Source organism: Centroberyx affinis, unplaced genomic scaffold, assembly GCF_046629955.1.
Source record: "Centroberyx affinis isolate AG114_WGS23_722 - 3 ecotype Tasmania unplaced genomic scaffold, CSIRO-AGI_Caff_v1 ptg001845l_1, whole genome shotgun sequence".
In the NCBI taxonomy this organism is placed as follows: domain Eukaryota; kingdom Metazoa; phylum Chordata; class Actinopteri; order Beryciformes; family Berycidae; genus Centroberyx; species Centroberyx affinis.
In genome coordinates, this window is record NW_027280224.1 from 66490 (window position 1) to 92284 (window position 25795).

General features: G+C 51.4%; 48 non-coding genes across 48 annotated transcripts; all 48 read left to right on the forward strand.

The window, feature by feature from the left end:
- The first annotated feature begins 110 nt into the window (after window positions 1-110).
- Window positions 111-274, forward strand: LOC139652864 (U1 spliceosomal RNA). The gene has a single exon (XR_011695902.1). It is a non-coding gene; the product is annotated as a U1 spliceosomal RNA (small nuclear RNA).
- A 375-nt stretch (window positions 275-649) lies between these two features.
- On the forward strand, window positions 650-813 carry LOC139652875 (U1 spliceosomal RNA). Its single transcript, XR_011695913.1, has one exon. It is a non-coding gene; the product is annotated as a U1 spliceosomal RNA (small nuclear RNA).
- Window positions 814-1184: 371 nt separating this feature from the next.
- Window positions 1185-1348, forward strand: LOC139652887 (U1 spliceosomal RNA). The gene has a single exon (XR_011695924.1). It is a non-coding gene; the product is annotated as a U1 spliceosomal RNA (small nuclear RNA).
- Window positions 1349-1723: 375 nt separating this feature from the next.
- Window positions 1724-1887, forward strand: LOC139652899 (U1 spliceosomal RNA). The gene has a single exon (XR_011695935.1). It is a non-coding gene; the product is annotated as a U1 spliceosomal RNA (small nuclear RNA).
- Window positions 1888-2262: 375 nt separating this feature from the next.
- LOC139652911 (U1 spliceosomal RNA) lies at window positions 2263-2426 on the forward strand. The gene has a single exon (XR_011695946.1). It is a non-coding gene; the product is annotated as a U1 spliceosomal RNA (small nuclear RNA).
- A 380-nt stretch (window positions 2427-2806) lies between these two features.
- On the forward strand, window positions 2807-2970 carry LOC139652921 (U1 spliceosomal RNA). The gene has a single exon (XR_011695950.1). It is a non-coding gene; the product is annotated as a U1 spliceosomal RNA (small nuclear RNA).
- Window positions 2971-3351: 381 nt separating this feature from the next.
- LOC139652922 (U1 spliceosomal RNA) lies at window positions 3352-3515 on the forward strand. The gene has a single exon (XR_011695951.1). It is a non-coding gene; the product is annotated as a U1 spliceosomal RNA (small nuclear RNA).
- Window positions 3516-3886: 371 nt separating this feature from the next.
- LOC139652924 (U1 spliceosomal RNA) lies at window positions 3887-4050 on the forward strand. Its single transcript, XR_011695953.1, has one exon. It is a non-coding gene; the product is annotated as a U1 spliceosomal RNA (small nuclear RNA).
- Window positions 4051-4426: 376 nt separating this feature from the next.
- LOC139652925 (U1 spliceosomal RNA) lies at window positions 4427-4590 on the forward strand. Its single transcript, XR_011695954.1, has one exon. It is a non-coding gene; the product is annotated as a U1 spliceosomal RNA (small nuclear RNA).
- A 375-nt stretch (window positions 4591-4965) lies between these two features.
- On the forward strand, window positions 4966-5129 carry LOC139652926 (U1 spliceosomal RNA). Its single transcript, XR_011695955.1, has one exon. It is a non-coding gene; the product is annotated as a U1 spliceosomal RNA (small nuclear RNA).
- Window positions 5130-5504: 375 nt separating this feature from the next.
- On the forward strand, window positions 5505-5668 carry LOC139652927 (U1 spliceosomal RNA). Its single transcript, XR_011695956.1, has one exon. It is a non-coding gene; the product is annotated as a U1 spliceosomal RNA (small nuclear RNA).
- Window positions 5669-6043: 375 nt separating this feature from the next.
- On the forward strand, window positions 6044-6207 carry LOC139652928 (U1 spliceosomal RNA). The gene has a single exon (XR_011695957.1). It is a non-coding gene; the product is annotated as a U1 spliceosomal RNA (small nuclear RNA).
- A 380-nt stretch (window positions 6208-6587) lies between these two features.
- LOC139652929 (U1 spliceosomal RNA) lies at window positions 6588-6751 on the forward strand. Its single transcript, XR_011695958.1, has one exon. It is a non-coding gene; the product is annotated as a U1 spliceosomal RNA (small nuclear RNA).
- Window positions 6752-7136: 385 nt separating this feature from the next.
- LOC139652930 (U1 spliceosomal RNA) lies at window positions 7137-7300 on the forward strand. The gene has a single exon (XR_011695959.1). It is a non-coding gene; the product is annotated as a U1 spliceosomal RNA (small nuclear RNA).
- A 376-nt stretch (window positions 7301-7676) lies between these two features.
- Window positions 7677-7840, forward strand: LOC139652931 (U1 spliceosomal RNA). The gene has a single exon (XR_011695960.1). It is a non-coding gene; the product is annotated as a U1 spliceosomal RNA (small nuclear RNA).
- A 375-nt stretch (window positions 7841-8215) lies between these two features.
- Window positions 8216-8379, forward strand: LOC139652932 (U1 spliceosomal RNA). Its single transcript, XR_011695961.1, has one exon. It is a non-coding gene; the product is annotated as a U1 spliceosomal RNA (small nuclear RNA).
- Window positions 8380-8754: 375 nt separating this feature from the next.
- On the forward strand, window positions 8755-8918 carry LOC139652933 (U1 spliceosomal RNA). The gene has a single exon (XR_011695962.1). It is a non-coding gene; the product is annotated as a U1 spliceosomal RNA (small nuclear RNA).
- A 380-nt stretch (window positions 8919-9298) lies between these two features.
- Window positions 9299-9462, forward strand: LOC139652935 (U1 spliceosomal RNA). The gene has a single exon (XR_011695964.1). It is a non-coding gene; the product is annotated as a U1 spliceosomal RNA (small nuclear RNA).
- A 376-nt stretch (window positions 9463-9838) lies between these two features.
- LOC139652937 (U1 spliceosomal RNA) lies at window positions 9839-10002 on the forward strand. Its single transcript, XR_011695965.1, has one exon. It is a non-coding gene; the product is annotated as a U1 spliceosomal RNA (small nuclear RNA).
- A 376-nt stretch (window positions 10003-10378) lies between these two features.
- On the forward strand, window positions 10379-10542 carry LOC139652897 (U1 spliceosomal RNA). The gene has a single exon (XR_011695933.1). It is a non-coding gene; the product is annotated as a U1 spliceosomal RNA (small nuclear RNA).
- A 375-nt stretch (window positions 10543-10917) lies between these two features.
- Window positions 10918-11081, forward strand: LOC139652938 (U1 spliceosomal RNA). Its single transcript, XR_011695966.1, has one exon. It is a non-coding gene; the product is annotated as a U1 spliceosomal RNA (small nuclear RNA).
- Window positions 11082-11461: 380 nt separating this feature from the next.
- LOC139652939 (U1 spliceosomal RNA) lies at window positions 11462-11625 on the forward strand. The gene has a single exon (XR_011695967.1). It is a non-coding gene; the product is annotated as a U1 spliceosomal RNA (small nuclear RNA).
- A 376-nt stretch (window positions 11626-12001) lies between these two features.
- LOC139652940 (U1 spliceosomal RNA) lies at window positions 12002-12165 on the forward strand. Its single transcript, XR_011695968.1, has one exon. It is a non-coding gene; the product is annotated as a U1 spliceosomal RNA (small nuclear RNA).
- A 371-nt stretch (window positions 12166-12536) lies between these two features.
- Window positions 12537-12700, forward strand: LOC139652941 (U1 spliceosomal RNA). Its single transcript, XR_011695969.1, has one exon. It is a non-coding gene; the product is annotated as a U1 spliceosomal RNA (small nuclear RNA).
- A 375-nt stretch (window positions 12701-13075) lies between these two features.
- LOC139652942 (U1 spliceosomal RNA) lies at window positions 13076-13239 on the forward strand. The gene has a single exon (XR_011695970.1). It is a non-coding gene; the product is annotated as a U1 spliceosomal RNA (small nuclear RNA).
- Window positions 13240-13619: 380 nt separating this feature from the next.
- LOC139652943 (U1 spliceosomal RNA) lies at window positions 13620-13783 on the forward strand. Its single transcript, XR_011695971.1, has one exon. It is a non-coding gene; the product is annotated as a U1 spliceosomal RNA (small nuclear RNA).
- Window positions 13784-14158: 375 nt separating this feature from the next.
- Window positions 14159-14322, forward strand: LOC139652944 (U1 spliceosomal RNA). Its single transcript, XR_011695972.1, has one exon. It is a non-coding gene; the product is annotated as a U1 spliceosomal RNA (small nuclear RNA).
- Window positions 14323-14702: 380 nt separating this feature from the next.
- On the forward strand, window positions 14703-14866 carry LOC139652945 (U1 spliceosomal RNA). Its single transcript, XR_011695973.1, has one exon. It is a non-coding gene; the product is annotated as a U1 spliceosomal RNA (small nuclear RNA).
- Window positions 14867-15251: 385 nt separating this feature from the next.
- LOC139652947 (U1 spliceosomal RNA) lies at window positions 15252-15415 on the forward strand. The gene has a single exon (XR_011695975.1). It is a non-coding gene; the product is annotated as a U1 spliceosomal RNA (small nuclear RNA).
- Window positions 15416-15786: 371 nt separating this feature from the next.
- Window positions 15787-15950, forward strand: LOC139652948 (U1 spliceosomal RNA). The gene has a single exon (XR_011695976.1). It is a non-coding gene; the product is annotated as a U1 spliceosomal RNA (small nuclear RNA).
- Window positions 15951-16325: 375 nt separating this feature from the next.
- On the forward strand, window positions 16326-16489 carry LOC139652949 (U1 spliceosomal RNA). Its single transcript, XR_011695977.1, has one exon. It is a non-coding gene; the product is annotated as a U1 spliceosomal RNA (small nuclear RNA).
- A 380-nt stretch (window positions 16490-16869) lies between these two features.
- Window positions 16870-17033, forward strand: LOC139652950 (U1 spliceosomal RNA). The gene has a single exon (XR_011695978.1). It is a non-coding gene; the product is annotated as a U1 spliceosomal RNA (small nuclear RNA).
- Window positions 17034-17418: 385 nt separating this feature from the next.
- Window positions 17419-17582, forward strand: LOC139652951 (U1 spliceosomal RNA). Its single transcript, XR_011695979.1, has one exon. It is a non-coding gene; the product is annotated as a U1 spliceosomal RNA (small nuclear RNA).
- A 376-nt stretch (window positions 17583-17958) lies between these two features.
- Window positions 17959-18122, forward strand: LOC139652704 (U1 spliceosomal RNA). The gene has a single exon (XR_011695752.1). It is a non-coding gene; the product is annotated as a U1 spliceosomal RNA (small nuclear RNA).
- A 375-nt stretch (window positions 18123-18497) lies between these two features.
- Window positions 18498-18661, forward strand: LOC139652705 (U1 spliceosomal RNA). The gene has a single exon (XR_011695753.1). It is a non-coding gene; the product is annotated as a U1 spliceosomal RNA (small nuclear RNA).
- A 380-nt stretch (window positions 18662-19041) lies between these two features.
- On the forward strand, window positions 19042-19205 carry LOC139652707 (U1 spliceosomal RNA). The gene has a single exon (XR_011695754.1). It is a non-coding gene; the product is annotated as a U1 spliceosomal RNA (small nuclear RNA).
- A 375-nt stretch (window positions 19206-19580) lies between these two features.
- Window positions 19581-19744, forward strand: LOC139652708 (U1 spliceosomal RNA). The gene has a single exon (XR_011695755.1). It is a non-coding gene; the product is annotated as a U1 spliceosomal RNA (small nuclear RNA).
- Window positions 19745-20124: 380 nt separating this feature from the next.
- Window positions 20125-20288, forward strand: LOC139652709 (U1 spliceosomal RNA). The gene has a single exon (XR_011695756.1). It is a non-coding gene; the product is annotated as a U1 spliceosomal RNA (small nuclear RNA).
- A 385-nt stretch (window positions 20289-20673) lies between these two features.
- Window positions 20674-20837, forward strand: LOC139652711 (U1 spliceosomal RNA). Its single transcript, XR_011695758.1, has one exon. It is a non-coding gene; the product is annotated as a U1 spliceosomal RNA (small nuclear RNA).
- A 376-nt stretch (window positions 20838-21213) lies between these two features.
- Window positions 21214-21377, forward strand: LOC139652712 (U1 spliceosomal RNA). The gene has a single exon (XR_011695760.1). It is a non-coding gene; the product is annotated as a U1 spliceosomal RNA (small nuclear RNA).
- A 371-nt stretch (window positions 21378-21748) lies between these two features.
- Window positions 21749-21912, forward strand: LOC139652713 (U1 spliceosomal RNA). The gene has a single exon (XR_011695761.1). It is a non-coding gene; the product is annotated as a U1 spliceosomal RNA (small nuclear RNA).
- A 371-nt stretch (window positions 21913-22283) lies between these two features.
- Window positions 22284-22447, forward strand: LOC139652714 (U1 spliceosomal RNA). The gene has a single exon (XR_011695762.1). It is a non-coding gene; the product is annotated as a U1 spliceosomal RNA (small nuclear RNA).
- A 375-nt stretch (window positions 22448-22822) lies between these two features.
- Window positions 22823-22986, forward strand: LOC139652715 (U1 spliceosomal RNA). Its single transcript, XR_011695763.1, has one exon. It is a non-coding gene; the product is annotated as a U1 spliceosomal RNA (small nuclear RNA).
- Window positions 22987-23361: 375 nt separating this feature from the next.
- LOC139652716 (U1 spliceosomal RNA) lies at window positions 23362-23525 on the forward strand. Its single transcript, XR_011695764.1, has one exon. It is a non-coding gene; the product is annotated as a U1 spliceosomal RNA (small nuclear RNA).
- Window positions 23526-23905: 380 nt separating this feature from the next.
- LOC139652718 (U1 spliceosomal RNA) lies at window positions 23906-24069 on the forward strand. Its single transcript, XR_011695765.1, has one exon. It is a non-coding gene; the product is annotated as a U1 spliceosomal RNA (small nuclear RNA).
- Window positions 24070-24454: 385 nt separating this feature from the next.
- On the forward strand, window positions 24455-24618 carry LOC139652900 (U1 spliceosomal RNA). The gene has a single exon (XR_011695936.1). It is a non-coding gene; the product is annotated as a U1 spliceosomal RNA (small nuclear RNA).
- A 375-nt stretch (window positions 24619-24993) lies between these two features.
- On the forward strand, window positions 24994-25157 carry LOC139652719 (U1 spliceosomal RNA). Its single transcript, XR_011695766.1, has one exon. It is a non-coding gene; the product is annotated as a U1 spliceosomal RNA (small nuclear RNA).
- Window positions 25158-25542: 385 nt separating this feature from the next.
- Window positions 25543-25706, forward strand: LOC139652720 (U1 spliceosomal RNA). Its single transcript, XR_011695767.1, has one exon. It is a non-coding gene; the product is annotated as a U1 spliceosomal RNA (small nuclear RNA).
- The last annotated feature ends 89 nt before the right edge of the window (window positions 25707-25795 follow it).

Genomic DNA, 25795 nt, shown 5'->3' on the forward strand with positions numbered 1-25795 from the left:
GCTGCTGCTGTTAAAGGCTCCGCGTGGACTCTGTGACGATTCATTGTACGCACCCTGAGCCAGAGTGGTATGTCTGCGGATGCCTCCCCCATCCCTGACATGCGCAACTCATACTTACCTGGCAGGGGAGATACCATGATCAAGAAGGTGGTTCACCCAGGGCGAGGCTCAGCCATTGCACTCCGGTTGTGCTGACCCCTGCGAATTCCCCAAATGTGGGAATCTCGACTGCATAATTTCTGGTAGTGGGGGACTGCGTTCGCGCTCTCCCCTGATGTTTTGTTGAAGTGAAGTGACGTTCCTTGCGGGCACTCTGAGCTTTTTGGCTTTGTTGCAATTGCTGCTGGGCTGCCGTTGCTTCTTCCGACTTAGAAACGTCGCCAAGGGGTTTTGGATCCAGTTTCGTGTCGTTTTGTAGAGCAATGCATGATGGGAAAAAGAGAAAAACCTAAACAGAAGTAGCGTGCGTACCATGTATCCTAGTCAAATTGCAGCTCTGTTTTCCACTTGTCAGCGGCTGTGGTACAAAATGAGGATGAGCTGCTGCTGTTAAAGGCTCCGCGTGGACTCTGTGACGATTCATTGTACGCACCCTGAGCCAGAGTGGTATGTCTGCGGATGCCTCCCCCATCCCTGACATGCGCAACTCATACTTACCTGGCAGGGGAGATACCATGATCAAGAAGGTGGTTCACCCAGGGCGAGGCTCAGCCATTGCACTCCGGTTGTGCTGACCCCTGCGAATTCCCCAAATGTGGGAATCTCGACTGCATAATTTCTGGTAGTGGGGGACTGCGTTCGCGCTCTCCCCTGATGTTTTGTTGAAGTGAAGTGACGTTCCTTGCGGGCGTTCCTTTTTGGCTTTGTTGCAATTGCTGCTGGGCTGCCGTTGCTTCTTCCGACTTAGAAACGTCGCCAAGTGGTTTTGGATCCAGTTTCGTGTCGTTTGGTAGAGCAATGCATGATGGGAAAAAGAGAAAAACCTAAACAGAAGTAGCGTGCGTACCATGTATCCTAGTCAAATTGCAGCTCTGTTTTCAACTTGTCAGCGGCTGTGGTACAAAATGAGGATGAGCTGCTGCTGTTAAAGGCTCCGCGTGGACTCTGTGACGATTCATTGTACGCACCCTGAGCCAGAGTGGTATGTCTGCGGATGCCTCCCCCATCCCTGACATGCGCAACTCATACTTACCTGGCAGGGGAGATACCATGATCAAGAAGGTGGTTCACCCAGGGCGAGGCTCAGCCATTGCACTCCGGTTGTGCTGACCCCTGCGAATTCCCCAAATGTGGGAATCTCGACTGCATAATTTCTGGTAGTGGGGGACTGCGTTCGCGCTCTCCCCTGATGTTTTGTTGAAGTGAAGTGACGTTCCTTGCGGGCACTCTGAGCTTTTTGGCTTTGTTGCAATTGCTGCTGGGCTGCCGTTGCTTCTTCCGACTTAGAAACGTCGCCAAGGGGTTTTGGATCCAGTTTCGTGTCGTTTTGTAGAGCAATGCATGATGGGAAAAAGAGAAAAACCTAAACAGAAGTAGCGTGCGTACCATGTATCCTAGTCAAATTGCAGCTCTGTTTTCAACTTGTCAGCGGCTGTGGTACAAAATGAGGATGAGCTGCTGCTGTTAAAGGCTCCGCGTGGACTCTGTGACGATTCATTGTACGCACCCTGAGCCAGAGTGGTATGTCTGCGGATGCCTCCCCCATCCCTGACATGCGCAACTCATACTTACCTGGCAGGGGAGATACCATGATCAAGAAGGTGGTTCACCCAGGGCGAGGCTCAGCCATTGCACTCCGGTTGTGCTGACCCCTGCGAATTCCCCAAATGTGGGAATCTCGACTGCATAATTTCTGGTAGTGGGGGACTGCGTTCGCGCTCTCCCCTGATGTTTTGTTGAAGTGAAGTGACGTTCCTTGCGGGCACTCTGAGCTTTTTGGCTTTGTTGCAATTGCTGCTGGGCTGCCGTTGCTTCTTCCGACTTAGAAACGTCGCCAAGTGGTTTTGGATCCAGTTTCGTGTCGTTTTGTAGAGCAATGCATGATGGGAAAAAGAGAAAAACCTAAACAGAAGTAGCGTGCGTACCATGTATCCTAGTCAAATTGCAGCTCTGTTTTCAACTTGTCAGCGGCTGTGGTACAAAATGAGGATGAGCTGCTGCTGTTAAAGGCTCCGCGTGGACTCTGTGACGATTCATTGTACGCACCCTGAGCCAGAGTGGTATGTCTGCGGATGCCTCCCCCATCCCTGACATGCGCAACTCATACTTACCTGGCAGGGGAGATACCATGATCAAGAAGGTGGTTCACCCAGGGCGAGGCTCAGCCATTGCACTCCGGTTGTGCTGACCCCTGCGAATTCCCCAAATGTGGGAATCTCGACTGCATAATTTCTGGTAGTGGGGGACTGCGTTCGCGCTCTCCCCTGATGTTTTGTTGAAGTTAAGTGAAGTGACGTTCCTTGCGGGCACGCTGTGCTTTTTGGCTTTGTTGCAATTGCTGCTGGGCTGCCGTTGCTTCTTCCGACTTAGAAACGTCGCCAAGTGGTTTTTGATCCAGTTTCGTGTCGTTTGGTAGAGCAATGCATGATGGGAAAAAGAGAAAAACCTAAACAGAAGTAGCGTGCGTACCATGTATCCTAGTCAAATTGCAGCTCTGTTTTCCACTTGTCAGCGGCTGTGGTACAAAATGAGGATGAGCTGCTGCTGTTAAAGGCTCCGCGTGGACTCTGTGACGATTCATTGTACGCACCCTGAGCCAGAGTGGTATGTCTGCGGATGCCTCCCCCATCCCTGACATGCGCAACTCATACTTACCTGGCAGGGGAGATACCATGATCAAGAAGGTGGTTCACCCAGGGCGAGGCTCAGCCATTGCACTCCGGTTGTGCTGACCCCTGCGAATTCCCCAAATGTGGGAATCTCGACTGCATAATTTCTGGTAGTGGGGGACTGCGTTCGCGCTCTCCCCTGATGTTTTGTTGAAGTGAAGTGAAGTGAAGTAACGTTCCTTGCGGGCGTTCCTTTTTGGCTTTGTTGCAATTGCTGCTGGGCTGCCGTTGCTTCTTCCGACTTAGAAACGTCGCCAAGTGGTTTTGGATCCAGTTTCGTGTCGTTTGGTAGAGCAATGCATGATGGGAAAAAGAGAAAAACCTAAACAGAAGTAGCGTGCGTACCATGTATCCTAGTCAAATTGCAGCTCTGTTTTCAACTTGTCAGCGGCTGTGGTACAAAATGAGGATGAGCTGCTGCTGTTAAAGGCTCCGCGTGGACTCTGTGACGATTCATTGTACGCACCCTGAGCCAGAGTGGTATGTCTGCGGATGCCTCCCCCATCCCTGACATGCGCAACTCATACTTACCTGGCAGGGGAGATACCATGATCAAGAAGGTGGTTCACCCAGGGCGAGGCTCAGCCATTGCACTCCGGTTGTGCTGACCCCTGCGAATTCCCCAAATGTGGGAATCTCGACTGCATAATTTCTGGTAGTGGGGGACTGCGTTCGCGCTCTCCCCTGATGTTTTGTTGAAGTGAAGTGACGTTCCTTGCGGGCGTTCCTTTTTGGCTTTGTTGCAATTGCTGCTGGGCTGCCGTTGCTTCTTCCGACTTAGAAACGTCGCCAAGTGGTTTTGGATCCAGTTTCGTGTCGTTTGGTAGAGCAATGCATGATGGGAAAAAGAGAAAAACCTAAACAGAAGTAGCGTGCGTACCATGTATCCTAGTCAAATTGCAGCTCTGTTTTCAACTTGTCAGCGGCTGTGGTACAAAATGAGGATGAGCTGCTGCTGTTAAAGGCTCCGCGTGGACTCTGTGACGATTCATTGTACGCACCCTGAGCCAGAGTGGTATGTCTGCGGATGCCTCCCCCATCCCTGACATGCGCAACTCATACTTACCTGGCAGGGGAGATACCATGATCAAGAAGGTGGTTCACCCAGGGCGAGGCTCAGCCATTGCACTCCGGTTGTGCTGACCCCTGCGAATTCCCCAAATGTGGGAATCTCGACTGCATAATTTCTGGTAGTGGGGGACTGCGTTCGCGCTCTCCCCTGATGTTTTGTTGAAGTGAAGTGAAGTGACGTTCCTTGCGGGCGTTCCTTTTTGGCTTTGTTGCAATTGCTGCTGGGCTGCCGTTGCTTCTTCCGACTTAGAAACGTCGCCAAGTGGTTTTGGATCCAGTTTCGTGTCGTTTGGTAGAGCAATGCATGATGGGAAAAAGAGAAAAACCTAAACAGAAGTAGCGTGCGTACCATGTATCCTAGTCAAATTGCAGCTCTGTTTTCAACTTGTCAGCGGCTGTGGTACAAAATGAGGATGAGCTGCTGCTGTTAAAGGCTCCGCGTGGACTCTGTGACGATTCATTGTACGCACCCTGAGCCAGAGTGGTATGTCTGCGGATGCCTCCCCCATCCCTGACATGCGCAACTCATACTTACCTGGCAGGGGAGATACCATGATCAAGAAGGTGGTTCACCCAGGGCGAGGCTCAGCCATTGCACTCCGGTTGTGCTGACCCCTGCGAATTCCCCAAATGTGGGAATCTCGACTGCATAATTTCTGGTAGTGGGGGACTGCGTTCGCGCTCTCCCCTGATGTTTTGTTGAAGTGAAGTGACGTTCCTTGCGGGCACTCTGAGCTTTTTGGCTTTGTTGCAATTGCTGCTGGGCTGCCGTTGCTTCTTCCGACTTAGAAACGTCGCCAAGTGGTTTTGGATCCAGTTTCGTGTCGTTTTGTAGAGCAATGCATGATGGGAAAAAGAGAAAAACCTAAACAGAAGTAGCGTGCGTACCATGTATCCTAGTCAAATTGCAGCTCTGTTTTCAACTTGTCAGCGGCTGTGGTACAAAATGAGGATGAGCTGCTGCTGTTAAAGGCTCCGCGTGGACTCTGTGACGATTCATTGTACGCACCCTGAGCCAGAGTGGTATGTCTGCGGATGCCTCCCCCATCCCTGACATGCGCAACTCATACTTACCTGGCAGGGGAGATACCATGATCAAGAAGGTGGTTCACCCAGGGCGAGGCTCAGCCATTGCACTCCGGTTGTGCTGACCCCTGCGAATTCCCCAAATGTGGGAATCTCGACTGCATAATTTCTGGTAGTGGGGGACTGCGTTCGCGCTCTCCCCTGATGTTTTGTTGAAGTGAAGTGACGTTCCTTGCGGGCACTCTGAGCTTTTTGGCTTTGTTGCAATTGCTGCTGGGCTGCCGTTGCTTCTTCCGACTTAGAAACGTCGCCAAGGGGTTTTGGATCCAGTTTCGTGTCGTTTTGTAGAGCAATGCATGATGGGAAAAAGAGAAAAACCTAAACAGAAGTAGCGTGCGTACCATGTATCCTAGTCAAATTGCAGCTCTGTTTTCAACTTGTCAGCGGCTGTGGTACAAAATGAGGATGAGCTGCTGCTGTTAAAGGCTCCGCGTGGACTCTGTGACGATTCATTGTACGCACCCTGAGCCAGAGTGGTATGTCTGCGGATGCCTCCCCCATCCCTGACATGCGCAACTCATACTTACCTGGCAGGGGAGATACCATGATCAAGAAGGTGGTTCACCCAGGGCGAGGCTCAGCCATTGCACTCCGGTTGTGCTGACCCCTGCGAATTCCCCAAATGTGGGAATCTCGACTGCATAATTTCTGGTAGTGGGGGACTGCGTTCGCGCTCTCCCCTGATGTTTTGTTGAAGTGAAGTGACGTTCCTTGCGGGCACTCTGAGCTTTTTGGCTTTGTTGCAATTGCTGCTGGGCTGCCGTTGCTTCTTCCGACTTAGAAACGTCGCCAAGTGGTTTTGGATCCAGTTTCGTGTCGTTTTGTAGAGCAATGCATGATGGGAAAAAGAGAAAAACCTAAACAGAAGTAGCGTGCGTACCATGTATCCTAGTCAAATTGCAGCTCTGTTTTCAACTTGTCAGCGGCTGTGGTACAAAATGAGGATGAGCTGCTGCTGTTAAAGGCTCCGCGTGGACTCTGTGACGATTCATTGTACGCACCCTGAGCCAGAGTGGTATGTCTGCGGATGCCTCCCCCATCCCTGACATGCGCAACTCATACTTACCTGGCAGGGGAGATACCATGATCAAGAAGGTGGTTCACCCAGGGCGAGGCTCAGCCATTGCACTCCGGTTGTGCTGACCCCTGCGAATTCCCCAAATGTGGGAATCTCGACTGCATAATTTCTGGTAGTGGGGGACTGCGTTCGCGCTCTCCCCTGATGTTTTGTTGAAGTTAAGTGAAGTGACGTTCCTTGCGGGCACGCTGTGCTTTTTGGCTTTGTTGCAATTGCTGCTGGGCTGCCGTTGCTTCTTCCGACTTAGAAACGTCGCCAAGTGGTTTTTGATCCAGTTTCGTGTCGTTTGGTAGAGCAATGCATGATGGGAAAAAGAGAAAAACCTAAACAGAAGTAGCGTGCGTACCATGTATCCTAGTCAAATTGCAGCTCTGTTTTCCACTTGTCAGCGGCTGTGGTACAAAATGAGGATGAGCTGCTGCTGTTAAAGGCTCCGCGTGGACTCTGTGACGATTCATTGTACGCACCCTGAGCCAGAGTGGTATGTCTGCGGATGCCTCCCCCATCCCTGACATGCGCAACTCATACTTACCTGGCAGGGGAGATACCATGATCAAGAAGGTGGTTCACCCAGGGCGAGGCTCAGCCATTGCACTCCGGTTGTGCTGACCCCTGCGAATTCCCCAAATGTGGGAATCTCGACTGCATAATTTCTGGTAGTGGGGGACTGCGTTCGCGCTCTCCCCTGATGTTTTGTTGAAGTGAAGTGAAGTGAAGTGACGTTCCTTGCGGGCACGCTGTGCTTTTTGGCTTTGTTGCAATTGCTGCTGGGCTGCCGTTGCTTCTTCCGACTTAGAAACGTCGCCAAGTGGTTTTGGATCCAGTTTCGTGTCGTTTGGTAGAGCAATGCATGATGGGAAAAAGAGAAAAACCTAAACAGAAGTAGCGTGCGTACCATGTATCCTAGTCAAATTGCAGCTCTGTTTTCAACTTGTCAGCGGCTGTGGTACAAAATGAGGATGAGCTGCTGCTGTTAAAGGCTCCGCGTGGACTCTGTGACGATTCATTGTACACACCCTGAGCCAGAGTGGTATGTCTGCGGATGCCTCCCCCATCCCTGACATGCGCAACTCATACTTACCTGGCAGGGGAGATACCATGATCAAGAAGGTGGTTCACCCAGGGCGAGGCTCAGCCATTGCACTCCGGTTGTGCTGACCCCTGCGAATTCCCCAAATGTGGGAATCTCGACTGCATAATTTCTGGTAGTGGGGGACTGCGTTCGCGCTCTCCCCTGATGTTTTGTTGAAGTGAAGTGAAGTGACGTTCCTTGCGGGCGTTCCTTTTTGGCTTTGTTGCAATTGCTGCTGGGCTGCCGTTGCTTCTTCCGACTTAGAAACGTCGCCAAGTGGTTTTGGATCCAGTTTCGTGTCGTTTGGTAGAGCAATGCATGATGGGAAAAAGAGAAAAACCTAAACAGAAGTAGCGTGCGTACCATGTATCCTAGTCAAATTGCAGCTCTGTTTTCAACTTGTCAGCGGCTGTGGTACAAAATGAGGATGAGCTGCTGCTGTTAAAGGCTCCGCGTGGACTCTGTGACGATTCATTGTACGCACCCTGAGCCAGAGTGGTATGTCTGCGGATGCCTCCCCCATCCCTGACATGCGCAACTCATACTTACCTGGCAGGGGAGATACCATGATCAAGAAGGTGGTTCACCCAGGGCGAGGCTCAGCCATTGCACTCCGGTTGTGCTGACCCCTGCGAATTCCCCAAATGTGGGAATCTCGACTGCATAATTTCTGGTAGTGGGGGACTGCGTTCGCGCTCTCCCCTGATGTTTTGTTGAAGTGAAGTGACGTTCCTTGCGGGCACGCTGAGCTTTTTGGCTTTGTTGCAATTGCTGCTGGGCTGCCGTTGCTTCTTCCGACTTAGAAACGTCGCCAAGTGGTTTTGGATCCAGTTTCGTGTCGTTTGGTAGAGCAATGCATGATGGGAAAAAGAGAAAAACCTAAACAGAAGTAGCGTGCGTACCATGTATCCTAGTCAAATTGCAGCTCTGTTTTCAACTTGTCAGCGGCTGTGGTACAAAATGAGGATGAGCTGCTGCTGTTAAAGGCTCCGCGTGGACTCTGTGACGATTCATTGTACGCACCCTGAGCCAGAGTGGTATGTCTGCGGATGCCTCCCCCATCCCTGACATGCGCAACTCATACTTACCTGGCAGGGGAGATACCATGATCAAGAAGGTGGTTCACCCAGGGCGAGGCTCAGCCATTGCACTCCGGTTGTGCTGACCCCTGCGAATTCCCCAAATGTGGGAATCTCGACTGCATAATTTCTGGTAGTGGGGGACTGCGTTCGCGCTCTCCCCTGATGTTTTGTTGAAGTGAAGTGACGTTCCTTGCGGGCACGCTGAGCTTTTTGGCTTTGTTGCAATTGCTGCTGGGCTGCCGTTGCTTCTTCCGACTTAGAAACGTCGCCAAGTGGTTTTGGATCCAGTTTCGTGTCGTTTGGTAGAGCAATGCATGATGGGAAAAAGAGAAAAACCTAAACAGAAGTAGCGTGCGTACCATGTATCCTAGTCAAATTGCAGCTCTGTTTTCAACTTGTCAGCGGCTGTGGTACAAAATGAGGATGAGCTGCTGCTGTTAAAGGCTCCGCGTGGACTCTGTGACGATTCATTGTACGCACCCTGAGCCAGAGTGGTATGTCTGCGGATGCCTCCCCCATCCCTGACATGCGCAACTCATACTTACCTGGCAGGGGAGATACCATGATCAAGAAGGTGGTTCACCCAGGGCGAGGCTCAGCCATTGCACTCCGGTTGTGCTGACCCCTGCGAATTCCCCAAATGTGGGAATCTCGACTGCATAATTTCTGGTAGTGGGGGACTGCGTTCGCGCTCTCCCCTGATGTTTTGTTGAAGTTAAGTGAAGTGACGTTCCTTGCGGGCACGCTGTGCTTTTTGGCTTTGTTGCAATTGCTGCTGGGCTGCCGTTGCTTCTTCCGACTTAGAAACGTCGCCAAGTGGTTTTGGATCCAGTTTCGTGTCGTTTGGTAGAGCAATGCATGATGGGAAAAAGAGAAAAACCTAAACAGAAGTAGCGTGCGTACCATGTATCCTAGTCAAATTGCAGCTCTGTTTTCCACTTGTCAGCGGCTGTGGTACAAAATGAGGATGAGCTGCTGCTGTTAAAGGCTCCGCGTGGACTCTGTGACGATTCATTGTACGCACCCTGAGCCAGAGTGGTATGTCTGCGGATGCCTCCCCCATCCCTGACATGCGCAACTCATACTTACCTGGCAGGGGAGATACCATGATCAAGAAGGTGGTTCACCCAGGGCGAGGCTCAGCCATTGCACTCCGGTTGTGCTGACCCCTGCGAATTCCCCAAATGTGGGAATCTCGACTGCATAATTTCTGGTAGTGGGGGACTGCGTTCGCGCTCTCCCCTGATGTTTTGTTGAAGTGAAGTGAAGTGACGTTCCTTGCGGGCGTTCCTTTTTGGCTTTGTTGCAATTGCTGCTGGGCTGCCGTTGCTTCTTCCGACTTAGAAACGTCGCCAAGTGGTTTTGGATCCAGTTTCGTGTCGTTTGGTAGAGCAATGCATGATGGGAAAAAGAGAAAAACCTAAACAGAAGTAGCGTGCGTACCATGTATCCTAGTCAAATTGCAGCTCTGTTTTCCACTTGTCAGCGGCTGTGGTACAAAATGAGGATGAGCTGCTGCTGTTAAAGGCTCCGCGTGGACTCTGTGACGATTCATTGTACGCACCCTGAGCCAGAGTGGTATGTCTGCGGATGCCTCCCCCATCCCTGACATGCGCAACTCATACTTACCTGGCAGGGGAGATACCATGATCAAGAAGGTGGTTCACCCAGGGCGAGGCTCAGCCATTGCACTCCGGTTGTGCTGACCCCTGCGAATTCCCCAAATGTGGGAATCTCGACTGCATAATTTCTGGTAGTGGGGGACTGCGTTCGCGCTCTCCCCTGATGTTTTGTTGAAGTGAAGTGAAGTGACGTTCCTTGCGGGCGTTCCTTTTTGGCTTTGTTGCAATTGCTGCTGGGCTGCCGTTGCTTCTTCCGACTTAGAAACGTCGCCAAGTGGTTTTGGATCCAGTTTCGTGTCGTTTGGTAGAGCAATGCATGATGGGAAAAAGAGAAAAACCTAAACAGAAGTAGCGTGCGTACCATGTATCCTAGTCAAATTGCAGCTCTGTTTTCAACTTGTCAGCGGCTGTGGTACAAAATGAGGATGAGCTGCTGCTGTTAAAGGCTCCGCGTGGACTCTGTGACGATTCATTGTACGCACCCTGAGCCAGAGTGGTATGTCTGCGGATGCCTCCCCCATCCCTGACATGCGCAACTCATACTTACCTGGCAGGGGAGATACCATGATCAAGAAGGTGGTTCACCCAGGGCGAGGCCCAGCCATTGCACTCCGGTTGTGCTGACCCCTGCGAATTCCCCAAATGTGGGAATCTCGACTGCATAATTTCTGGTAGTGGGGGACTGCGTTCGCGCTCTCCCCTGATGTTTTGTTGAAGTGAAGTGACGTTCCTTGCGGGCACGCTGAGCTTTTTGGCTTTGTTGCAATTGCTGCTGGGCTGCCGTTGCTTCTTCCGACTTAGAAACGTCGCCAAGTGGTTTTGGATCCAGTTTCGTGTCGTTTGGTAGAGCAATGCATGATGGGAAAAAGAGAAAAACCTAAACAGAAGTAGCGTGCGTACCATGTATCCTAGTCAAATTGCAGCTCTGTTTTCAACTTGTCAGCGGCTGTGGTACAAAATGAGGATGAGCTGCTGCTGTTAAAGGCTCCGCGTGGACTCTGTGACGATTCATTGTACGCACCCTGAGCCAGAGTGGTATGTCTGCGGATGCCTCCCCCATCCCTGACATGCGCAACTCATACTTACCTGGCAGGGGAGATACCATGATCAAGAAGGTGGTTCACCCAGGGCGAGGCTCAGCCATTGCACTCCGGTTGTGCTGACCCCTGCGAATTCCCCAAATGTGGGAATCTCGACTGCATAATTTCTGGTAGTGGGGGACTGCGTTCGCGCTCTCCCCTGATGTTTTGTTGAAGTTAAGTGAAGTGACGTTCCTTGCGGGCACGCTGTGCTTTTTGGCTTTGTTGCAATTGCTGCTGGGCTGCCGTTGCTTCTTCCGACTTAGAAACGTCGCCAAGTGGTTTTGGATCCAGTTTCGTGTCGTTTGGTAGAGCAATGCATGATGGGAAAAAGAGAAAAACCTAAACAGAAGTAGCGTGCGTACCATGTATCCTAGTCAAATTGCAGCTCTGTTTTCCACTTGTCAGCGGCTGTGGTACAAAATGAGGATGAGCTGCTGCTGTTAAAGGCTCCGCGTGGACTCTGTGACGATTCATTGTACGCACCCTGAGCCAGAGTGGTATGTCTGCGGATGCCTCCCCCATCCCTGACATGCGCAACTCATACTTACCTGGCAGGGGAGATACCATGATCAAGAAGGTGGTTCACCCAGGGCGAGGCTCAGCCATTGCACTCCGGTTGTGCTGACCCCTGCGAATTCCCCAAATGTGGGAATCTCGACTGCATAATTTCTGGTAGTGGGGGACTGCGTTCGCGCTCTCCCCTGATGTTTTGTTGAAGTGAAGTGAAGTGACGTTCCTTGCGGGCGTTCCTTTTTGGCTTTGTTGCAATTGCTGCTGGGCTGCCGTTGCTTCTTCCGACTTAGAAACGTCGCCAAGTGGTTTTGGATCCAGTTTCGTGTCGTTTGGTAGAGCAATGCATGATGGGAAAAAGAGAAAAACCTAAACAGAAGTAGCGTGCGTACCATGTATCCTAGTCAAATTGCAGCTCTGTTTTCAACTTGTCAGCGGCTGTGGTACAAAATGAGGATGAGCTGCTGCTGTTAAAGGCTCCGCGTGGACTCTGTGACGATTCATTGTACGCACCCTGAGCCAGAGTGGTATGTCTGCGGATGCCTCCCCCATCCCTGACATGCGCAACTCATACTTACCTGGCAGGGGAGATACCATGATCAAGAAGGTGGTTCACCCAGGGCGAGGCTCAGCCATTGCACTCCGGTTGTGCTGACCCCTGCGAATTCCCCAAATGTGGGAATCTCGACTGCATAATTTCTGGTAGTGGGGGACTGCGTTCGCGCTCTCCCCTGATGTTTTGTTGAAGTGAAGTGACGTTCCTTGCGGGCGTTCCTTTTTGGCTTTGTTGCAATTGCTGCTGGGCTGCCGTTGCTTCTTCCGACTTAGAAACGTCGCCAAGTGGTTTTGGATCCAGTTTCGTGTCGTTTGGTAGAGCAATGCATGATGGGAAAAAGAGAAAAACCTAAACAGAAGTAGCGTGCGTACCATGTATCCTAGTCAAATTGCAGCTCTGTTTTCAACTTGTCAGCGGCTGTGGTACAAAATGAGGATGAGCTGCTGCTGTTAAAGGCTCCGCGTGGACTCTGTGACGATTCATTGTACGCACCCTGAGCCAGAGTGGTATGTCTGCGGATGCCTCCCCCATCCCTGACATGCGCAACTCATACTTACCTGGCAGGGGAGATACCATGATCAAGAAGGTGGTTCACCCAGGGCGAGGCTCAGCCATTGCACTCCGGTTGTGCTGACCCCTGCGAATTCCCCAAATGTGGGAATCTCGACTGCATAATTTCTGGTAGTGGGGGACTGCGTTCGCGCTCTCCCCTGATGTTTTGTTGAAGTGAAGTGACGTTCCTTGCGGGCACTCTGAGCTTTTTGGCTTTGTTGCAATTGCTGCTGGGCTGCCGTTGCTTCTTCCGACTTAGAAACGTCGCCAAGTGGTTTTGGATCCAGTTTCGTGTCGTTTTGTAGAGCAATGCATGATGGGAAAAAGAGAAAAACCTAAACAGAAGTAGCGTGCGTACCATGTATCCTAGTCAAATTGCAGCTCTGTTTTCAACTTGTCAGCGGCTGTGGTACAAAATGAGGATGAGCTGCTGCTGTTAAAGGCTCCGCGTGGACTCTGTGACGATTCATTGTACGCACCCTGAGCCAGAGTGGTATGTCTGCGGATGCCTCCCCCATCCCTGACATGCGCAACTCATACTTACCTGGCAGGGGAGATACCATGATCAAGAAGGTGGTTCACCCAGGGCGAGGCTCAGCCATTGCACTCCGGTTGTGCTGACCCCTGCGAATTCCCCAAATGTGGGAATCTCGACTGCATAATTTCTGGTAGTGGGGGACTGCGTTCGCGCTCTCCCCTGATGTTTTGTTGAAGTTAAGTGAAGTGACGTTCCTTGCGGGCACGCTGTGCTTTTTGGCTTTGTTGCAATTGCTGCTGGGCTGCCGTTGCTTCTTCCGACTTAGAAACGTCGCCAAGTGGTTTTTGATCCAGTTTCGTGTCGTTTGGTAGAGCAATGCATGATGGGAAAAAGAGAAAAACCTAAACAGAAGTAGCGTGCGTACCATGTATCCTAGTCAAATTGCAGCTCTGTTTTCCACTTGTCAGCGGCTGTGGTACAAAATGAGGATGAGCTGCTGCTGTTAAAGGCTCCGCGTGGACTCTGTGACGATTCATTGTACGCACCCTGAGCCAGAGTGGTATGTCTGCGGATGCCTCCCCCATCCCTGACATGCGCAACTCATACTTACCTGGCAGGGGAGATACCATGATCAAGAAGGTGGTTCACCCAGGGCGAGGCTCAGCCATTGCACTCCGGTTGTGCTGACCCCTGCGAATTCCCCAAATGTGGGAATCTCGACTGCATAATTTCTGGTAGTGGGGGACTGCGTTCGCGCTCTCCCCTGATGTTTTGTTGAAGTGAAGTGACGTTCCTTGCGGGCACGCTGAGCTTTTTGGCTTTGTTGCAATTGCTGCTGGGCTGCCGTTGCTTCTTCCGACTTAGAAACGTCGCCAAGTGGTTTTGGATCCAGTTTCGTGTCGTTTGGTAGAGCAATGCATGATGGGAAAAAGAGAAAAACCTAAACAGAAGTAGCGTGCGTACCATGTATCCTAGTCAAATTGCAGCTCTGTTTTCAACTTGTCAGCGGCTGTGGTACAAAATGAGGATGAGCTGCTGCTGTTAAAGGCTCCGCGTGGACTCTGTGACGATTCATTGTACGCACCCTGAGCCAGAGTGGTATGTCTGCGGATGCCTCCCCCATCCCTGACATGCGCAACTCATACTTACCTGGCAGGGGAGATACCATGATCAAGAAGGTGGTTCACCCAGGGCGAGGCTCAGCCATTGCACTCCGGTTGTGCTGACCCCTGCGAATTCCCCAAATGTGGGAATCTCGACTGCATAATTTCTGGTAGTGGGGGACTGCGTTCGCGCTCTCCCCTGATGTTTTGTTGAAGTTAAGTGAAGTGACGTTCCTTGCGGGCACGCTGTGCTTTTTGGCTTTGTTGCAATTGCTGCTGGGCTGCCGTTGCTTCTTCCGACTTAGAAACGTCGCCAAGTGGTTTTGGATCCAGTTTCGTGTCGTTTGGTAGAGCAATGCATGATGGGAAAAAGAGAAAAACCTAAACAGAAGTAGCGTGCGTACCATGTATCCTAGTCAAATTGCAGCTCTGTTTTCCACTTGTCAGCGGCTGTGGTACAAAATGAGGATGAGCTGCTGCTGTTAAAGGCTCCGCGTGGACTCTGTGACGATTCATTGTACGCACCCTGAGCCAGAGTGGTATGTCTGCGGATGCCTCCCCCATCCCTGACATGCGCAACTCATACTTACCTGGCAGGGGAGATACCATGATCAAGAAGGTGGTTCACCCAGGGCGAGGCTCAGCCATTGCACTCCGGTTGTGCTGACCCCTGCGAATTCCCCAAATGTGGGAATCTCGACTGCATAATTTCTGGTAGTGGGGGACTGCGTTCGCGCTCTCCCCTGATGTTTTGTTGAAGTGAAGTGAAGTGAAGTGACGTTCCTTGCGGGCACGCTGTGCTTTTTGGCTTTGTTGCAATTGCTGCTGGGCTGCCGTTGCTTCTTCCGACTTAGAAACGTCGCCAAGTGGTTTTGGATCCAGTTTCGTGTCGTTTGGTAGAGCAATGCATGATGGGAAAAAGAGAAAAACCTAAACAGAAGTAGCGTGCGTACCATGTATCCTAGTCAAATTGCAGCTCTGTTTTCAACTTGTCAGCGGCTGTGGTACAAAATGAGGATGAGCTGCTGCTGTTAAAGGCTCCGCGTGGACTCTGTGACGATTCATTGTACGCACCCTGAGCCAGAGTGGTATGTCTGCGGATGCCTCCCCCATCCCTGACATGCGCAACTCATACTTACCTGGCAGGGGAGATACCATGATCAAGAAGGTGGTTCACCCAGGGCGAGGCTCAGCCATTGCACTCCGGTTGTGCTGACCCCTGCGAATTCCCCAAATGTGGGAATCTCGACTGCATAATTTCTGGTAGTGGGGGACTGCGTTCGCGCTCTCCCCTGATGTTTTGTTGAAGTGAAGTGACGTTCCTTGCGGGCGTTCCTTTTTGGCTTTGTTGCAATTGCTGCTGGGCTGCCGTTGCTTCTTCCGACTTAGAAACGTCGCCAAGTGGTTTTTGATCCAGTTTCGTGTCGTTTGGTAGAGCAATGCATGATGGGAAAAAGAGAAAAACCTAAACAGAAGTAGCGTGCGTACCATGTATCCTAGTCAAATTGCAGCTCTGTTTTCCACTTGTCAGCGGCTGTGGTACAAAATGAGGATGAGCTGCTGCTGTTAAAGGCTCCGCGTGGACTCTGTGACGATTCATTGTACGCACCCTGAGCCAGAGTGGTATGTCTGCGGATGCCTCCCCCATCCCTGACATGCGCAACTCATACTTACCTGGCAGGGGAGATACCATGATCAAGAAGGTGGTTCACCCAGGGCGAGGCTCAGCCATTGCACTCCGGTTGTGCTGACCCCTGCGAATTCCCCAAATGTGGGAATCTCGACTGCATAATTTCTGGTAGTGGGGGACTGCGTTCGCGCTCTCCCCTGATGTTTTGTTGAAGTGAAGTGACGTTCCTTGCGGGCACGCTGAGCTTTTTGGCTTTGTTGCAATTGCTGCTGGGCTGCCGTTGCTTCTTCCGACTTAGAAACGTCGCCAAGTGGTTTTGGATCCAGTTTCGTGTCGTTTGGTAGAGCAATGCATGATGGGAAAAAGAGAAAAACCTAAACAGAAGTAGCGTGCGTACCATGTATCCTAGTCAAATTGCAGCTCTGTTTTCAACTTGTCAGCGGCTGTGGTACAAAATGAGGATGAGCTGCTGCTGTTAAAGGCTCCGCGTGGACTCTGTGACGATTCATTGTACGCACCCTGAGCCAGAGTGGTATGTCTGCGGATGCCTCCCCCATCCCTGACATGCGCAACTCATACTTACCTGGCAGGGGAGATACCATGATCAAGAAGGTGGTTCACCCAGGGCGAGGCTCAGCCATTGCACTCCGGTTGTGCTGACCCCTGCGAATTCCCCAAATGTGGGAATCTCGACTGCATAATTTCTGGTAGTGGGGGACTGCGTTCGCGCTCTCCCCTGATGTTTTGTTGAAGTTAAGTGAAGTGACGTTCCTTGCGGGCACGCTGTGCTTTTTGGCTTTGTTGCAATTGCTGCTGGGCTGCCGTTGCTTCTTCCGACTTAGAAACGTCGCCAAGTGGTTTTGGATCCAGTTTCGTGTCGTTTGGTAGAGCAATGCATGATGGGAAAAAGAGAAAAACCTAAACAGAAGTAGCGTGCGTACCATGTATCCTAGTCAAATTGCAGCTCTGTTTTCCACTTGTCAGCGGCTGTGGTACAAAATGAGGATGAGCTGCTGCTGTTAAAGGCTCCGCGTGGACTCTGTGACGATTCATTGTACGCACCCTGAGCCAGAGTGGTATGTCTGCGGATGCCTCCCCCATCCCTGACATGCGCAACTCATACTTACCTGGCAGGGGAGATACCATGATCAAGAAGGTGGTTCACCCAGGGCGAGGCTCAGCCATTGCACTCCGGTTGTGCTGACCCCTGCGAATTCCCCAAATGTGGGAATCTCGACTGCATAATTTCTGGTAGTGGGGGACTGCGTTCGCGCTCTCCCCTGATGTTTTGTTGAAGTGAAGTGAAGTGAAGTGACGTTCCTTGCGGGCACGCTGTGCTTTTTGGCTTTGTTGCAATTGCTGCTGGGCTGCCGTTGCTTCTTCCGACTTAGAAACGTCGCCAAGTGGTTTTGGATCCAGTTTCGTGTCGTTTGGTAGAGCAATGCATGATGGGAAAAAGAGAAAAACCTAAACAGAAGTAGCGTGCGTACCATGTATCCTAGTCAAATTGCAGCTCTGTTTTCAACTTGTCAGCGGCTGTGGTACAAAATGAGGATGAGCTGCTGCTGTTAAAGGCTCCGCGTGGACTCTGTGACGATTCATTGTACGCACCCTGAGCCAGAGTGGTATGTCTGCGGATGCCTCCCCCATCCCTGACATGCGCAACTCATACTTACCTGGCAGGGGAGATACCATGATCAAGAAGGTGGTTCACCCAGGGCGAGGCTCAGCCATTGCACTCCGGTTGTGCTGACCCCTGCGAATTCCCCAAATGTGGGAATCTCGACTGCATAATTTCTGGTAGTGGGGGACTGCGTTCGCGCTCTCCCCTGATGTTTTGTTGAAGTGAAGTGAAGTGACGTTCCTTGCGGGCGTTCCTTTTTGGCTTTGTTGCAATTGCTGCTGGGCTGCCGTTGCTTCTTCCGACTTAGAAACGTCGCCAAGTGGTTTTGGATCCAGTTTCGTGTCGTTTGGTAGAGCAATGCATGATGGGAAAAAGAGAAAAACCTAAACAGAAGTAGCGTGCGTACCATGTATCCTAGTCAAATTGCAGCTCTGTTTTCAACTTGTCAGCGGCTGTGGTACAAAATGAGGATGAGCTGCTGCTGTTAAAGGCTCCGCGTGGACTCTGTGACGATTCATTGTACGCACCCTGAGCCAGAGTGGTATGTCTGCGGATGCCTCCCCCATCCCTGACATGCGCAACTCATACTTACCTGGCAGGGGAGATACCATGATCAAGAAGGTGGTTCACCCAGGGCGAGGCTCAGCCATTGCACTCCGGTTGTGCTGACCCCTGCGAATTCCCCAAATGTGGGAATCTCGACTGCATAATTTCTGGTAGTGGGGGACTGCGTTCGCGCTCTCCCCTGATGTTTTGTTGAAGTGAAGTGACGTTCCTTGCGGGCACTCTGAGCTTTTTGGCTTTGTTGCAATTGCTGCTGGGCTGCCGTTGCTTCTTCCGACTTAGAAACGTCGCCAAGTGGTTTTGGATCCAGTTTCGTGTCGTTTTGTAGAGCAATGCATGATGGGAAAAAGAGAAAAACCTAAACAGAAGTAGCGTGCGTACCATGTATCCTAGTCAAATTGCAGCTCTGTTTTCAACTTGTCAGCGGCTGTGGTACAAAATGAGGATGAGCTGCTGCTGTTAAAGGCTCCGCGTGGACTCTGTGACGATTCATTGTACGCACCCTGAGCCAGAGTGGTATGTCTGCGGATGCCTCCCCCATCCCTGACATGCGCAACTCATACTTACCTGGCAGGGGAGATACCATGATCAAGAAGGTGGTTCACCCAGGGCGAGGCTCAGCCATTGCACTCCGGTTGTGCTGACCCCTGCGAATTCCCCAAATGTGGGAATCTCGACTGCATAATTTCTGGTAGTGGGGGACTGCGTTCGCGCTCTCCCCTGATGTTTTGTTGAAGTTAAGTGAAGTGACGTTCCTTGCGGGCACGCTGTGCTTTTTGGCTTTGTTGCAATTGCTGCTGGGCTGCCGTTGCTTCTTCCGACTTAGAAACGTCGCCAAGTGGTTTTTGATCCAGTTTCGTGTCGTTTGGTAGAGCAATGCATGATGGGAAAAAGAGAAAAACCTAAACAGAAGTAGCGTGCGTACCATGTATCCTAGTCAAATTGCAGCTCTGTTTTCCACTTGTCAGCGGCTGTGGTACAAAATGAGGATGAGCTGCTGCTGTTAAAGGCTCCGCGTGGACTCTGTGACGATTCATTGTACGCACCCTGAGCCAGAGTGGTATGTCTGCGGATGCCTCCCCCATCCCTGACATGCGCAACTCATACTTACCTGGCAGGGGAGATACCATGATCAAGAAGGTGGTTCACCCAGGGCGAGGCTCAGCCATTGCACTCCGGTTGTGCTGACCCCTGCGAATTCCCCAAATGTGGGAATCTCGACTGCATAATTTCTGGTAGTGGGGGACTGCGTTCGCGCTCTCCCCTGATGTTTTGTTGAAGTGAAGTGACGTTCCTTGCGGGCACGCTGAGCTTTTTGGCTTTGTTGCAATTGCTGCTGGGCTGCCGTTGCTTCTTCCGACTTAGAAACGTCGCCAAGTGGTTTTGGATCCAGTTTCGTGTCGTTTGGTAGAGCAATGCATGATGGGAAAAAGAGAAAAACCTAAACAGAAGTAGCGTGCGTACCATGTATCCTAGTCAAATTGCAGCTCTGTTTTCAACTTGTCAGCGGCTGTGGTACAAAATGAGGATGAGCTGCTGCTGTTAAAGGCTCCGCGTGGACTCTGTGACGATTCATTGTACGCACCCTGAGCCAGAGTGGTATGTCTGCGGATGCCTCCCCCATCCCTGACATGCGCAACTCATACTTACCTGGCAGGGGAGATACCATGATCAAGAAGGTGGTTCACCCAGGGCGAGGCTCAGCCATTGCACTCCGGTTGTGCTGACCCCTGCGAATTCCCCAAATGTGGGAATCTCGACTGCATAATTTCTGGTAGTGGGGGACTGCGTTCGCGCTCTCCCCTGATGTTTTGTTGAAGTTAAGTGAAGTGACGTTCCTTGCGGGCACGCTGTGCTTTTTGGCTTTGTTGCAATTGCTGCTGGGCTGCCGTTGCTTCTTCCGACTTAGAAACGTCGCCAAGTGGTTTTGGATCCAGTTTCGTGTCGTTTGGTAGAGCAATGCATGATGGGAAAAAGAGAAAAACCTAAACAGAAGTAGCGTGCGTACCATGTATCCTAGTCAAATTGCAGCTCTGTTTTCCACTTGTCAGCGGCTGTGGTACAAAATGAGGATGAGCTGCTGCTGTTAAAGGCTCCGCGTGGACTCTGTGACGATTCATTGTACGCACCCTGAGCCAGAGTGGTATGTCTGCGGATGCCTCCCCCATCCCTGACATGCGCAACTCATACTTACCTGGCAGGGGAGATACCATGATCAAGAAGGTGGTTCACCCAGGGCGAGGCTCAGCCATTGCACTCCGGTTGTGCTGACCCCTGCGAATTCCCCAAATGTGGGAATCTCGACTGCATAATTTCTGGTAGTGGGGGACTGCGTTCGCGCTCTCCCCTGATGTTTTGTTGAAGTGAAGTGAAGTGAAGTGACGTTCCTTGCGGGCACGCTGTGCTTTTTGGCTTTGTTGCAATTGCTGCTGGGCTGCCGTTGCTTCTTCCGACTTAGAAACGTCGCCAAGTGGTTTTGGATCCAGTTTCGTGTCGTTTGGTAGAGCAATGCATGATGGGAAAAAGAGAAAAACCTAAACAGAAGTAGCGTGCGTACCATGTATCCTAGTCAAATTGCAGCTCTGTTTTCAACTTGTCAGCGGCTGTGGTACAAAATGAGGATGAGCTGCTGCTGTTAAAGGCTCCGCGTGGACTCTGTGACGATTCATTGTACGCACCCTGAGCCAGAGTGGTATGTCTGCGGATGCCTCCCCCATCCCTGACATGCGCAACTCATACTTACCTGGCAGGGGAGATACCATGATCAAGAAGGTGGTTCACCCAGGGCGAGGCTCAGCCATTGCACTCCGGTTGTGCTGACCCCTGCGAATTCCCCAAATGTGGGAATCTCGACTGCATAATTTCTGGTAGTGGGGGACTGCGTTCGCGCTCTCCCCTGATGTTTTGTTGAAGTGAAGTGAAGTGACGTTCCTTGCGGGCGTTCCTTTTTGGCTTTGTTGCAATTGCTGCTGGGCTGCCGTTGCTTCTTCCGACTTAGAAACGTCGCCAAGTGGTTTTGGATCCAGTTTCGTGTCGTTTGGTAGAGCAATGCATGATGGGAAAAAGAGAAAAACCTAAACAGAAGTAGCGTGCGTACCATGTATCCTAGTCAAATTGCAGCTCTGTTTTCAACTTGTCAGCGGCTGTGGTACAAAATGAGGATGAGCTGCTGCTGTTAAAGGCTCCGCGTGGACTCTGTGACGATTCATTGTACGCACCCTGAGCCAGAGTGGTATGTCTGCGGATGCCTCCCCCATCCCTGACATGCGCAACTCATACTTACCTGGCAGGGGAGATACCATGATCAAGAAGGTGGTTCACCCAGGGCGAGGCTCAGCCATTGCACTCCGGTTGTGCTGACCCCTGCGAATTCCCCAAATGTGGGAATCTCGACTGCATAATTTCTGGTAGTGGGGGACTGCGTTCGCGCTCTCCCCTGATGTTTTGTTGAAGTGAAGTGACGTTCCTTGCGGGCGTTCCTTTTTGGCTTTGTTGCAATTGCTGCTGGGCTGCCGTTGCTTCTTCCGACTTAGAAACGTCGCCAAGTGGTTTTGGATCCAGTTTCGTGTCGTTTGGTAGAGCAATGCATGATGGGAAAAAGAGAAAAACCTAAACAGAAGTAGCGTGCGTACCATGTATCCTAGTCAAATTGCAGCTCTGTTTTCAACTTGTCAGCGGCTGTGGTACAAAATGAGGATGAGCTGCTGCTGTTAAAGGCTCCGCGTGGACTCTGTGACGATTCATTGTACGCACCCTGAGCCAGAGTGGTATGTCTGCGGATGCCTCCCCCATCCCTGACATGCGCAACTCATACTTACCTGGCAGGGGAGATACCATGATCAAGAAGGTGGTTCACCCAGGGCGAGGCTCAGCCATTGCACTCCGGTTGTGCTGACCCCTGCGAATTCCCCAAATGTGGGAATCTCGACTGCATAATTTCTGGTAGTGGGGGACTGCGTTCGCGCTCTCCCCTGATGTTTTGTTGAAGTGAAGTGACGTTCCTTGCGGGCGTTCCTTTTTGGCTTTGTTGCAATTGCTGCTGGGCTGCCGTTGCTTCTTCCGACTTAGAAACGTCGCCAAGTGGTTTTGGATCCAGTTTCGTGTCGTTTGGTAGAGCAATGCATGATGGGAAAAAGAGAAAAACCTAAACAGAAGTAGCGTGCGTACCATGTATCCTAGTCAAATTGCAGCTCTGTTTTCAACTTGTCAGCGGCTGTGGTACAAAATGAGGATGAGCTGCTGCTGTTAAAGGCTCCGCGTGGACTCTGTGACGATTCATTGTACGCACCCTGAGCCAGAGTGGTATGTCTGCGGATGCCTCCCCCATCCCTGACATGCGCAACTCATACTTACCTGGCAGGGGAGATACCATGATCAAGAAGGTGGTTCACCCAGGGCGAGGCTCAGCCATTGCACTCCGGTTGTGCTGACCCCTGCGAATTCCCCAAATGTGGGAATCTCGACTGCATAATTTCTGGTAGTGGGGGACTGCGTTCGCGCTCTCCCCTGATGTTTTGTTGAAGTGAAGTGACGTTCCTTGCGGGCACTCTGAGCTTTTTGGCTTTGTTGCAATTGCTGCTGGGCTGCCGTTGCTTCTTCCGACTTAGAAACGTCGCCAAGGGGTTTTGGATCCAGTTTCGTGTCGTTTTGTAGAGCAATGCATGATGGGAAAAAGAGAAAAACCTAAACAGAAGTAGCGTGCGTACCATGTATCCTAGTCAAATTGCAGCTCTGTTTTCAACTTGTCAGCGGCTGTGGTACAAAATGAGGATGAGCTGCTGCTGTTAAAGGCTCCGCGTGGACTCTGTGACGATTCATTGTACGCACCCTGAGCCAGAGTGGTATGTCTGCGGATGCCTCCCCCATCCCTGACATGCGCAACTCATACTTACCTGGCAGGGGAGATACCATGATCAAGAAGGTGGTTCACCCAGGGCGAGGCTCAGCCATTGCACTCCGGTTGTGCTGACCCCTGCGAATTCCCCAAATGTGGGAATCTCGACTGCATAATTTCTGGTAGTGGGGGACTGCGTTCGCGCTCTCCCCTGATGTTTTGTTGAAGTGAAGTGACGTTCCTTGCGGGCACTCTGAGCTTTTTGGCTTTGTTGCAATTGCTGCTGGGCTGCCGTTGCTTCTTCCGACTTAGAAACGTCGCCAAGTGGTTTTGGATCCAGTTTCGTGTCGTTTTGTAGAGCAATGCATGATGGGAAAAAGAGAAAAACCTAAACAGAAGTAGCGTGCGTACCATGTATCCTAGTCAAATTGCAGCTCTGTTTTCAACTTGTCAGCGGCTGTGGTACAAAATGAGGATGAGCTGCTGCTGTTAAAGGCTCCGCGTGGACTCTGTGACGATTCATTGTACGCACCCTGAGCCAGAGTGGTATGTCTGCGGATGCCTCCCCCATCCCTGACATGCGCAACTCATACTTACCTGGCAGGGGAGATACCATGATCAAGAAGGTGGTTCACCCAGGGCGAGGCTCAGCCATTGCACTCCGGTTGTGCTGACCCCTGCGAATTCCCCAAATGTGGGAATCTCGACTGCATAATTTCTGGTAGTGGGGGACTGCGTTCGCGCTCTCCCCTGATGTTTTGTTGAAGTTAAGTGAAGTGACGTTCCTTGCGGGCACGCTGTGCTTTTTGGCTTTGTTGCAATTGCTGCTGGGCTGCCGTTGCTTCTTCCGACTTAGAAACGTCGCCAAGTGGTTTTTGATCCAGTTTCGTGTCGTTTGGTAGAGCAATGCATGATGGGAAAAAGAGAAAAACCTAAACAGAAGTAGCGTGCGTACCATGTATCCTAGTCAAATTGCAGCTCTGTTTTCCACTTGTCAGCGGCTGTGGTACAAAATGAGGATGAGCTGCTGCTGTTAAAGGCTCCGCGTGGACTCTGTGACGATTCATTGTACGCACCCTGAGCCAGAGTGGTATGTCTGCGGATGCCTCCCCCATCCCTGACATGCGCAACTCATACTTACCTGGCAGGGGAGATACCATGATCAAGAAGGTGGTTCACCCAGGGCGAGGCTCAGCCATTGCACTCCGGTTGTGCTGACCCCTGCGAATTCCCCAAATGTGGGAATCTCGACTGCATAATTTCTGGTAGTGGGGGACTGCGTTCGCGCTCTCCCCTGATGTTTTGTTGAAGTGAAGTGAAGTGAAGTGACGTTCCTTGCGGGCACGCTGTGCTTTTTGGCTTTGTTGCAATTGCTGCTGGGCTGCCGTTGCTTCTTCCGACTTAGAAACGTCGCCAAGTGGTTTTGGATCCAGTTTCGTGTCGTTTGGTAGAGCAATGCATGATGGGAAAAAGAGAAAAACCTAAACAGAAGTAGCGTGCGTACCATGTATCCTAGTCAAATTGCAGCTCTGTTTTCAACTTGTCAGCGGCTGTGGTACAAAATGAGGATGAGCTGCTGCTGTTAAAGGCTCCGCGTGGACTCTGTGACGATTCATTGTACGCACCCTGAGCCAGAGTGGTATGTCTGCGGATGCCTCCCCCATCCCTGACATGCGCAACTCATACTTACCTGGCAGGGGAGATACCATGATCAAGAAGGTGGTTCACCCAGGGCAAGGCTCAGCCATTGCACTCCGGTTGTGCTGACCCCTGCGAATTCCCCAAATGTGGGAATCTCGACTGCATAATTTCTGGTAGTGGGGGACTGCGTTCGCGCTCTCCCCTGATGTTTTGTTGAAGTGAAGTGACGTTCCTTGCGGGCACTCTGAGCTTTTTGGCTTTGTTGCAATTGCTGCTGGGCTGCCGTTGCTTCTTCCGACTTAGAAACGTCGCCAAGGGGTTTTGGATCCAGTTTCGTGTCGTTTTGTAGAGCAATGCATGATGGGAAAAAGAGAAAAACCTAAACAGAAGTAGCGTGCGTACCATGTATCCTAGTCAAATTGCAGCTCTGTTTTCCACTTGTCAGCGGCTGTGGTACAAAATGAGGATGAGCTGCTGCTGTTAAAGGCTCCGCGTGGACTCTGTGACGATTCATTGTACGCACCCTGAGCCAGAGTGGTATGTCTGCGGATGCCTCCCCCATCCCTGACATGCGCAACTCATACTTACCTGGCAGGGGAGATACCATGATCAAGAAGGTGGTTCACCCAGGGCGAGGCTCAGCCATTGCACTCCGGTTGTGCTGACCCCTGCGAATTCCCCAAATGTGGGAATCTCGACTGCATAATTTCTGGTAGTGGGGGACTGCGTTCGCGCTCTCCCCTGATGTTTTGTTGAAGTGAAGTGAAGTGAAGTGACGTTCCTTGCGGGCACGCTGTGCTTTTTGGCTTTGTTGCAATTGCTGCTGGGCTGCCGTTGCTTCTTCCGACTTAGAAACGTCGCCAAGTGGTTTTGGATCCAGTTTCGTGTCGTTTGGTAGAGCAATGCATGATGGGAAAAAGAGAAAAACCTAAACAGAAGTAGCGTGCGTACCATGTATCCTAGTCAAATTGCAGCTCTGTTTTCAACTTGTCAGCGGCTGTGGTACAAAATGAGGATGAGCTGCTGCTGTTAAAGGCTCCGCGTGGACTCTGTGACGATTCATTGTACGCACCCTGAGCCAGAGTGGTATGTCTGCGGATGCCTCCCCCATCCCTGACATGCGCAACTCATACTTACCTGGCAGGGGAGATACCATGATCAAGAAGGTGGTTCACCCAGGGCGAGGCTCAGCCATTGCACTCCGGTTGTGCTGACCCCTGCGAATTCCCCAAATGTGGGAATCTCGACTGCATAATTTCTGGTAGTGGGGGACTGCGTTCGCGCTCTCCCCTGATGTTTTGTTGAAGTGAAGTGAAGTGACGTTCCTTGCGGGCGTTCCTTTTTGGCTTTGTTGCAATTGCTGCTGGGCTGCCGTTGCTTCT